The following is an 11,343-nucleotide window of genomic DNA, read 5'->3' on the forward strand; positions in this document are numbered from 1 at the left end:
GGGTCTGGGATAGTTATAATACAACCAACCCCAAGCACCAAAGGGAGGAAGATGAGAAAGACCCTCTGTCAAGCGAGGTCCAGAGATGGTGTCAAATGTGAGATGGTGTCAAGGTGAGATGACTTCCTCTTTGTCTCCCAAGTCCTTTACCCTATCCCTGCCTGGCACAAAGCCCCTCATTGGTCTCCATCCTTTTTTATGAAGCCCCCCACCCGTTCCCATTTAGTCCTCGTGCTCTTTCTCCAAACTAATGCCCTGGCCTCAATCTCTTGCCATCCAGGCACCAAGAACAACCAGGAAGACCAAAATATCCTTCAAGGGAACCCAAGAAAAGCAGTCTGAGACATCTACCATTCATTCAAAAAAGCTGAAAAGAGCATAAAGCCAATATGCAACTGTCACCATATGCTGAATAGAAATGACATCAAAGTAGGAGAAGAAATCAAAATAAGAGACAAGATCAAAGCTCCCAGAACAAGAGACCCTGGAGAAGGCCACCACTTCACATAACTTGTGTAGCCAGTAACTGAGTAAAAAAGGCCAAAGACCTCAGAAATACCTGTTGAGGGGCACCAGGGTGGCTCAGTCGGTTAAGCTTCAGACTCTGGATTTCAGCTCAGGTCATGATCTCAGGGTCTTGAGATCAGGGCCCTGGGCAGGCTTTGTCCTCAGTGGGGAGTCTGCTTCTCTCACTCACACTCTCCCTCTGTCCCTCCCTCTTTTCTCTCTCTCTCTCTCTCTCTCTCTCTCAAATAAATCAATAAATCTTAAAAAAAAAAAAAAAAAGAAGGAAAGAAATATTTGTTGCATCTCCAGAGGCCTGCTTTCTGGGAAATGGCCAACCACATAGAAGCTGAATCTCATACCAACAGGGCAAACTGATGGCTATGATTAAAATAAAAATCAAGTTGCAAAAAGATGAAATCCTGTGTGTCTCTGTGAATTCTTCATTGGTGGGGAGGGAAGCCGGAGCCAAGGCAGGTGTGTGAGAAGGGAGGGAAGTGGTGTCCTGAATGGTTGGGGACCAGACCCTCAGGTCCACTGTTAGCCAGACATTAGGGATAAGGACTGAGCTTCAGAACTGAGCACTGAAGATAAATTCCCCTCCTGAAGAGAAATTGCCCCCCTCTCACAGGGGCAAGTAATATATGGATGTGCTGTTACTGCATTTGTTTGGGGTAGAGAACAACATTAGGGTCCAGATTGCCACAACCCAGACGGGAAGAGGGTTTGATGTGTGGACGGTGACTGTGACTATGATAGTTTCAAAAAAGAAAAAAGAAAAAGACAAAGCAAAGAAATCATGTCCTGGTCACCTACCAATACTGATTAGGCTCTTTTCTCACTAAGAAACTGGGGGTAGGGAGTGGGAGTAGTCCACACCCAGGGCAGGTGATAAAAAGGATCTTTGTCTGCAAAGTTTTAATACAAATATAAAACCCAATAAAAGCTGATCTTTTAATTATCACCACACCCCAGCATTTCTAAATTAATTACAGTGGTAAAACAGTCTTCCTCAATAGAGCCTTTTGCTAGTTCAAATTCTAAACATTTTTGTGATTTAGGTTTCAGAGGCATAAGTTTATTCTACAACTAAATAAAAAACTAAACTTGATCCAAAATGGCCAAAGGATTTTTGTATATATTTCTCCAAAGAAGTTATACAAATGGCCAATAGGTACATGAAAAGATGCTCAACATCATTAAACATTAGAGAAATGCAAATCAAAATCATGAGATATAACTTCCTAGGAGGGCTACTGTGGAAAAAAATTGAAACTAACAAGTGTTGATAAGGATGTGGAAAACAGTTTGGTGGTTCCTTAAAAAGTAAACATAGAATTACCATACGATCTAGCAATTCCTCTCCTAAGTACCTACCCCCCCCCATTGAAAAGAGGTATGCAAACAAATACTTGTATGCCAGTGTTCATAGCAACAGTATTCACAATAGCTGAAAGGTGAAAAGAGCACAAGTGTCCATCAGCAGATGACTGGCTAAATGTAACATATTATTCAGCCATAGAAGGAATGAAGTCCTGATCCATGCTACAACATGGATAAACCTTGAAAACGTTATGTCAAGTAAGAGAAGCCAGACGCAAAAGGACAAATACTGTATAATTCCCCTTAAAGAGGTAACTGGAGGAGGCAAATTCATAGATGCAGAAAGTAGAATAGAAATTACTGAGGGTTTCGGGGGAGGGTGGAGTGGGGAGTTCTTCGTACTCTGGGTACCAATGGTTACAGAGCTTCTGTTTGAAAAAGTTCTGGAAATGAATACCAGTGATAGCTGCATTGTGAATGAACTTAATGCTACTGAACTACACACTTAGAAATGGCTAAAAGGGGGAATTTTACTTTACATACATTTACTTTATGTACATTTCACTGCAATAAAAATGCAAAAATGTCTCTGTAATATTCAAAATAGCACATTTTTAGTATTTATCCTTTAAAAAAAATCATTGTCCTTTGCCGTAGAGTTCATATGGAGAAGGTCCTGTTGTACTGTTGGCCCCAACACAGGCTGGAAGTTACCACTGATCTATAGAAAGTTCCTAATGGTTTGGAACTGTTTTGCGATGAATTCCAAAGCACTCTCAGTCTATAATCCCAGAGGTCCTGTACATAATACACACATCCCTCATTTCAACGGAAGAGTCTAAGTACATGATGGTTTCACAAAGACTGTAAAGGTAAAGTCACGCTGGATTAATTTGCTTAATGAGCTGCTAGGAAGCCACAATACTTTTGGGTAATGTAAGCTTCGTTAGGTGGGATGAGAGTAATATTTAGTCTAGGGATAGTTTTGTCCCACCTCCGCTGCAAAGCCCTCTTTGTACGCTACCCTGTGTACTACTGAATACTCTGCACACTATCCTCCCTCCTGTTTGAGTCCCGGGGATTGTTCCTCCCAAACCTCTTGGGTAGCTCTTCCCTCGGTCTAGGGAAGTGTCCTCACACACATTTGTAATCGGTAGTAGGCTGAGTACCCCGGGGGTGGGGTGGGGTGGCATCTGTAGATCCTTGAATTCTCTCTCTCTCCTTCTCCCATTCTCCACCCCCTCATCTCATTCCCCTCTGGCGTTCTGCCCCCTGAACTCCAGCCACCCTGATCTACCCGGTTGCCCAGCTCTGTCCCTTCACCTTGGCGTAACCACCAGGCTCTCATCAGGTTTCTTGCTTCTGTACCACAACCTAGAAACTCACTCCAGGCCATAAGCTGGGTGCTCCTAAGCCTCACCTTGTTTGTATCCTGTGTCATGGATATCACCATCCCTAATTAGCTAATGTCCCATGTCTTGAAGCGGTTGGTCAATATACTTTGTTTTTTTTTTTAGTTGTTGCAAGCAGGAAGGTGAAGAAGTTCTTGCTACTTCATTTTTCTCAGAATTTTTTCTCCTATCCCTTGTAATGGTTTTGAAAAGAACTAATTTACTGTAACAAAACAAAACAAAACAAAACACTTTTCCTGTCTGAATAACTTCGAATTGTTCCTATTTACTACTGGGACATTGACTACAGGTATGCCTAGAGTTTGAAATAAATGATGTAATAACACAATTGGAAGCTAACATTTACTCAGTACTTACTGTTTAAGGGCAAATTACACATTTAGTAAAATGACTCAGTGAATATTAGCTGACTCTGAATATTACCAATTTTATTTAATATTTTTAGTACATGTATATGCAATTCAATTACATTTATTTGAAACTATGCTTTATTACTGTATAAGGAGTAGTGATGCTAAACCAGGAGCTAAACAAGTTCTAAATGCTAGCAAATTTAAACAACGGACATTTTGACATTCAGAGCCTAATAATTATGCATGATTTCAGTGACAATTTACATAGATTCAGTACTTACAAGACTTTGCTTGCCTTATATTTCTAACACTTTCTAAAAGTAGGGTATTTGGGGACTACAGAAACTGATCATAAAAGTAGAATTTTAATTTTAAACCTGCATTATAAATTATAAACATAATGAGCTTTTTGTAAAATATTTTTAAATTACAGAAGCTTTTTTTTTAAAGATTTTATTTATTTATTTGACACAGAGAGAGAGAGACAGAGATCACAAGTAGACAGAGAGGCAGGCAGAGAGAGAGGGGGAAGCAGACTCCCTGCTGAGCAGAGAGCCTGATGTGGGACTCGATCCCAGGACCCTGGGATCATGACCTGAGCTGAAGGCAGAGGCTTTAACCCACTGAGCCACCCAGGCGCCTCTAAAATACAGAAGCTTAAAGAAAAATGAAAATAACCAATAATCCCATCGCCTACTGATAAGAATTCTCATGGTCAACTTTATATCTAACCAGTATTTATCTAAATACAACTTGGAATCTTCAGCTGAATGTGTGTATATGTGTACATACTTAAGTTTTTCATAAGCTTATGTTGATATTGTATTTGTAATGTGCTTGTCAAAACCATAAGGTTTTATATTTTATATTTCTTGTACCATTTTATAAAGACTGTTTTTGAGAAAATATAGACTTGTTATTCATGTACTTGCTTTAATTTTCAAAAAGAAATCCTTTTACTATTTCACGCCATAATCATTTTGGTCTATCCTAAGATAATCTCTCTCTTTTGTTTAGAAGTTGCTTATAAGAAACCTCACTTTTAAAAAAAAAATGATGGTACAGCCAGTGGTGTGCTGGAATCCTGTCACACTACTTTGCTTGAATTCAGCTAATTTATAACACAGAAGTCTCTATCACACAGAAAAGGGGAAAATGGTACAAAAAAGGGCCTTTTTATTCCAGAGAACCAGTTATTAGATATACTAGTGTACCTCTGGGTATAGCCATGTCATAGAACACAAGGCTATTAAATGAAGATGGAAATAGATGAGGAAAAAGTCAAGTCACAGAAAATATATGTATTATGTTCCTATTTCTGTTAATAATAAATTTATATGCATATGCAAAGAAAGAGATCTTTAAGAACTATGGTTACCTCTGAGAAATGTGATTAGGAAATGATCTGATTTTTTTTTATTTAAATTTTTTTAAGATTTTATTTGTTTATTTGAGAGAGAAAGAGAGAGAGTGCGTGCAAGCGGGGGAAGGGGCAGAGGGAGAGGGAGGAGGGAGAAGCAGACTTCCTACTGAGCAGGGAGCTGATGCAGGGTGGGGGGTGGGTGCTGGATCCCAGGACCTTGGAATCATGGCTTGAGCAGAAGGCAGACGCTTAACCAACTGAGCCACCCAGGTGTCCTAGGATTTTTTAAAAAATTATATACGTTTGTATTTATTTAGACTTTTATAATAAATATTCTTACATATATTAAAATTAATGCATATTATTTCAGGAAAATAAACTTATTGTGCTGATACTATCTTGAAGGTATTGAGATAATAACAAACATGGGCGCCTGCATGCTAAGTTGGTTAACTGTCTGCATTTGGCTCAGGTCACGATCCCAGGGTTCTGGGATCGAGCTCCCTGTTGGGCTCCCTGCTTGGTGGGGAGTCTGCTTCTCCCCCTCCCTCCGTCCCTACCCCCTGCTCATGTTCTCTCTCTCTCACTCGCTTGCTCTCTTGCTCTGTCTCTTGCTCAAATAAAATCTTTAAAAAGATAATAACAAACATATTATAAACCACTTATTTACTGTTTACAATATGTCAGATGCGATTTGTGCTAGGGTAGTTTTAATTTATGATTACCCATCTAATCCCGCTACATTCTGTGTGACTTGGATTTTATTGTCCTTATTTTGCAGAAAGATCAATTGAGTTGCCTAGATGTTATTTGCCCACCATCAAACAGTCAACGTATGTGTGAATACTTGGTTTTAAAGCCAGTTGTTTTTTTTTTTTTTTACCCCCCTCTCTGCTGAGTGGAGAACTCCACTTGGTTGTTTTGGTACAAGTCATTTGCAAGTTCCATCCTGGAATGGATGGGGAATCTTAAGAATATTAGAAGAATGAGGGGAGCCTGGGTGGCTCAGTGGGTTAAAGCCTCTGCCTTCAGCTCGGGTCATGATCCCAGGGTCCTGGGATCGAGCCCCACGTCGGGCTCTCTGCTCAGCAGGGAGCCTGCTTCCTCCTCTCTCTCTCTGCCTGCCTCTCAGCCTACTTGTGATCTCTGTCTGTCAAATAAATAAATAAATAATCTTTTAAAAAAATATAAGAAGAATGACAATTGCATGAATCCAGAACTTATAGGCTATTAATTACAGAGAGCTGGAGCAGTATTCTGTGTAACGCAATTCCCCAGAGAAAGAAATTCTTTGAAGAGGTCACCCGGACAAAAAGGCTTCATCTTTTTGTGCCTCAGCTTTCCTGTGTGTAAACTAGGGCATCTCAAATACTTCCATAAATTGATGTGAAAATGAAATAACAGTGCACTTATTATTAGACTGGCAAAAACGAGAAAGTTGGATACTACCAAGCCCTGGTTGAGTTGTTGGGACATTGCACTGTTGATAGGAAGGCGTGTTAACAGCAATTATCGAGAATAATCCAACAGTAACTAACCACATGCATGCAAACTTTACAATCCCGTCATTCTGTGCGTGGGGATCTCTACCAGAGACATTTTCACACAGCTCCGTAAATTCTATGCAGTGTCTACATTATGGATGAAAACTATAACAGTGTGGTAAGAACCACACACATTGCTGAAATCTTTCCAGTTTCACATTCTAATTGCTTAACATAGCAAGATACTTCCTGCTCTCATTAAGCCTTAAAGATATTTATATGCTTTTAGACAGACATTTTATAAATTGTTTTAGAATGTGGAATATTTAATTTGATGTTAACTTTCATTTTGAAGAAAATTTTTTGAAAGAGTAAAGGACCTTTCAGTCAAATGAACTGAAAATTCTTTCAGAGTAACCACTTAATACCAGGGCCTCTGCTAAGCTTTGCAAATATGGAGATGCATAAGGTGGAGTCCCTGACCTCAAGAAGCCTGTATGACCTCAGAAAACATTTTAGAGAAAAACTAAAACATAAGAGTTTTTTCACCCATCAGCATCTAAAGAAAAGCTCAGTTCAGATTTTAAGTCAATGATATCGTATCTTTTATCTAGACTACAGCTCTCTAATTAAATCTTTCTGGCACTTTAACTCCAGGGAAACCCCGTTGATGATTCAAAGTCAGTCACCAAATGTGATTTAAAATCAATAAGAGTGAAAGACATCCTGGGTGTGCTGTCTTTCAAAGGAAGTGGGAGCACTTTCATGCCTTGTTTGTAGAAAATCGATTATCTCAAGCAGCTACCAGACTGATACGGACGGAGAGAGCTTATGTCTAGGGATAGGCCAATGTTATTATTCCTGATCTGCATACATTATAACCATTTGACACTATTGCACTTTAATGCTCTGTTGTAGGACGTGCTGAAATGCTTGCTGTTATAGTGGAAGGTAACAGATTTCTATGTCTCAAGAGCTGAGGTTAACCAAAAGCAAATGTTAGAGTGTCTTGTTTCCCAAAGGACTCTAATATATACTATGCATGTATATCTTGTCATATTCCACAAAGAACTGACAATATGTGAAGTTTAAAAAGGATCCAGGGATATGAAGTGTTAAAAAAGAAAAAAAAAAACATAAATAAGAAGCCACAAACAGAGAATATATCCAAATAGAACAACAATAACAAAAAAGATCAGTATCAAATGGGTGTTATTCCCCTTGAAAAGGACAGCATATTCCACATGTCATTTCCTATTGCAAAAGCTGTTATTTGCTCCTTTGCACTTACAAAATATAGTGCAAATTCTTTAGACTTACAGGAAAGATCCCCTATGAACAGGCTTCAAGTTATCTTTCAAGCCACATCCATGACAACCTTGATTCAAGTGACTTATGCTCCAGAAAAGATGACTAATGCAGTGATTTCCCTAAGACCCTCCTGTTTTCCTCTTTACCTGTATCCATGCTATCCTCTGTGAACCCAAACCTAATATTCTTCAAAGCCCAGACTAACAGCTACCTCCCAGAGTCCTTTTCTCAATTAACCCATTAAGTTTTCGTTTTTAAAAAATTCCCTCTACTCATTTATTTTACTATTTACTACATGCTGCCTATGTGATAGCTATTTGAATATGTAGCTTTTCAGAAAAACATGCGAGGGGTAAATTTATTAAATACCAACACTGTGATGTATGTTATTAGCAGTAGAGTTGTCTAGGAGTATAAGGGGGAGAGAATCACTCTATTCTGCAAACTACATTGAAGAATCTGTTTTGAAAATAGAATAAAAAACTGGCATGTGGGTAGGAATTGGAAGTTATTAATTAATTTAATTAATATTGAAATATAGTTGACATTGAAGATGTGGAAGCTATTTTATTCAGAGTTTTCTTTTACCAGAAGTCAAGGAGAACTCCATGTCCTTGTATTAACACCACTCCTTTGCAGAAACCAAGGGCAGAAGCCAACAAAGTGCTCATGGACTCACAATGAGAGTGCCATACTGCTGGCTCTGAGGCGTTTTGCAGCAGAGGTCAAGAGGGAGCTTATGTGCTAAGAGTGATAACACCTCTCCAGGACTCTGTCTATCCATCATCAGCGATCAAGTGGGTGCCCCAGAATTCCACCTGCTCCTGGCAAGGCCCCTTGCCTCAGTGCCTTTCCTACAGACTTGTCACCTCTTTCTGCCTTGTGATTATCATGGTTAAATCTCATCCTGCCTTCTCTTCAATTAAAGGTGTCGGGAAACTGGATATCCGTGTGCAAAAGAATAAAATTAGACCCTTATCTTATACCACACATGAAAATAAACTCAAAATTGATTAAAGATTTAAATAGAAGACATGAAACTATAAAACTCCTGGAAGAAAGCACAGGAGAAAAACTTCATAACATTGGTCTTGGCAAAGATTCTTTTGTATGTGACACCAAAAGCACAGGCATCAGAAGCAAAAATAGAAAAGTAGGACTACATCAAACTAAAAATCTTCTGCACAGCTAAAGAAACAAAAAAATGAAAGGAAACCTGTAGAATGGGAGAAAGTATTTGCAAGTCATATATCTCATGAGGGGTTAATATCCAAAATATATAAGTAATTCATATAACTCAATAATAAACAAAAAGCAAAAATTTAAAAATCCAATTTTAAAATGACCAAATGACCTGAGTAAACATTTTCCAAAGGAGACATACAAATGGCCAACAGGTACATGAAAAGATGCTTAATATGACTAGTCATCTGGAAAATGCAAATCAAAACCACAATGAGATACCACATCACACTTGTTAGAATGGCTAGTATCAAAAGGACAACAGTTAACAAATGCTGGTGAGAATATGGTGAAAAGGTAACCTTCGTGTGCTATTGGTGAGAATGTGAGTTAGTATAGCCATTGTGGGAAACAATATGGAGGTTCCTCAAAAATTAAAGTAGAACTATCATATGATCCAGCAATTCTATTTCTGGGTATATATCTGTAAATTCTGATCTTGAAGAGATATCTGAACTTCCATGTTTATTGCAACATTATTCACAATAGCCAAGATATGGAAATACCGTGGGTTTGTCAATAGATGAATGGATTAAGAAGATGTTTAATATATAAATATTTTATATATGTTACATATATTAATTTTATATGTTATATATGTTTTATATGTGATATATTTATATTTATGTTGTATACTTGTTATATATATGTTGCACTTATAATGGAATATCATTCAGCCATCAGAAAGACAGAAATCCTGCCATTTGCAACAACATGGGTGGAACTTGAGGGCATTATTCTAAGTAAAGTAAGTCAGAGAAAGACAAATACTATATGATATCATTTATATGTACAATCTAAAAATCCAGAACTCATGGAAACAGAGCGGAATGGTGGTTGCTATGGGTTAGAGGTGTGGGAAATGGGGAGTTGTTGGTCAAAGGGTATAAACTTCAGGTATGAGATTAACAAGTTCTCAAAATCTAATGTAGAGTATAGTGATAATAGTATTGCACTATATACTTGAAAGCTACTAAGAGACTAGAATTTACAACATGGGTGAACTTCAAGGGTGAACTTCATGGGTGAACTTCTTATGAAGGGTGAACTTCATAAGAACTTAGCACTTATGCTAAGTGGAATGAGACAGAGAAAGACAATACTGTAAGATCTTTCTTACTTGTAGAATCTAAACAAACAAATAAACCAAGCTCATCAATACAGAGAAGAGATTGGTCCTGTCAGAGACATGGCAGGGGGATAAGAAAAATAGATGAAGGGGGCCAAAAGGTATGTATAAATAAATAAATAAATAAATAAATAAATAATATTAGCAACATAAAAGAAATGGTAATTATGTAACATGATATAGGTGCTAGCTAAGACTTTAGTGGTAATAATTTTGCAATATATACATGTGTCAAGTTAATACTACCGATACCTTAAAGTTACAGAATGCTATATATAAATTCTATCTCAATAAAGCTAGAAAAAAATTTAAAAAGTGACCAAAAGATGTAGGAAAAGATTCTCAACATCACTAATTGTGAGGGAAATGCAAATCAAAACCACAATGAAGTGTCACCTCATACCTGCAAGGATGGCCATCTTAGATAGACAGTTACATAAATATATAAATATACATCATGAACAGAAAATAAAAGGTGTTGGCAAGGATGTGGGAACCCTTGTGTATGGTTGGTGGGAGTATAAGTTGGTGCAGCCACTATGGAAAACAGGAAAACAATATGGAGCTTACCCCCAAAGTTAAAAATAGAACTATCATATGATTTAGCAGTCCAGCTTCTAGGTATTTTTTGAAAATAATTGGAATCAGGATCTCAAAAAGACATTTGAATTCCCATCTTTCTTGTACCATAATTCACAATAGAACAGAGGTGGAAAAAATCTAAATGTCCATGGATGGATGACTGGGTGAAGAAAGTGTGATATATGCATACACTGGAATATGATTCCGTTTTTTAAAAAGAAGGAAGTCCTGTCATATGCTACTCTATGGATGAAACTTGAGGACATTATACTAAGTGAAATAACCCAGTCACAGAAGGGCAAATACTTCATATAAGTGGAATCATGTAGTAATTCAAGTAGTCAAACTTATTGAAGCAGAAAGTAAGAATGGTGGTCACCAGGGACAGAGGGTAGTGCGAAATGGAAAGTTGATGTTCAAGAGGTATAGTTTTGCCATGAGCACTGGGTCTTATGTGCAAACAATGAATCATGGAACACAACATCAAAAACTAATGAAGTACTGTATGTTGACTAATGTAAAATAATAAAAAAATTCCTAAAAACAAATAAATGGGTGAGGGGGGGAAGTATAGAGCTACAGCCATGCAAGATGAAAAAGTTCTTGAAATCTGTTGTACAACAACGGGCAATAGTAAACA

This window comes from Lutra lutra, chromosome X, assembly GCF_902655055.1.
Source record: "Lutra lutra chromosome X, mLutLut1.2, whole genome shotgun sequence".
Classification (NCBI taxonomy): domain Eukaryota; kingdom Metazoa; phylum Chordata; class Mammalia; order Carnivora; family Mustelidae; genus Lutra; species Lutra lutra.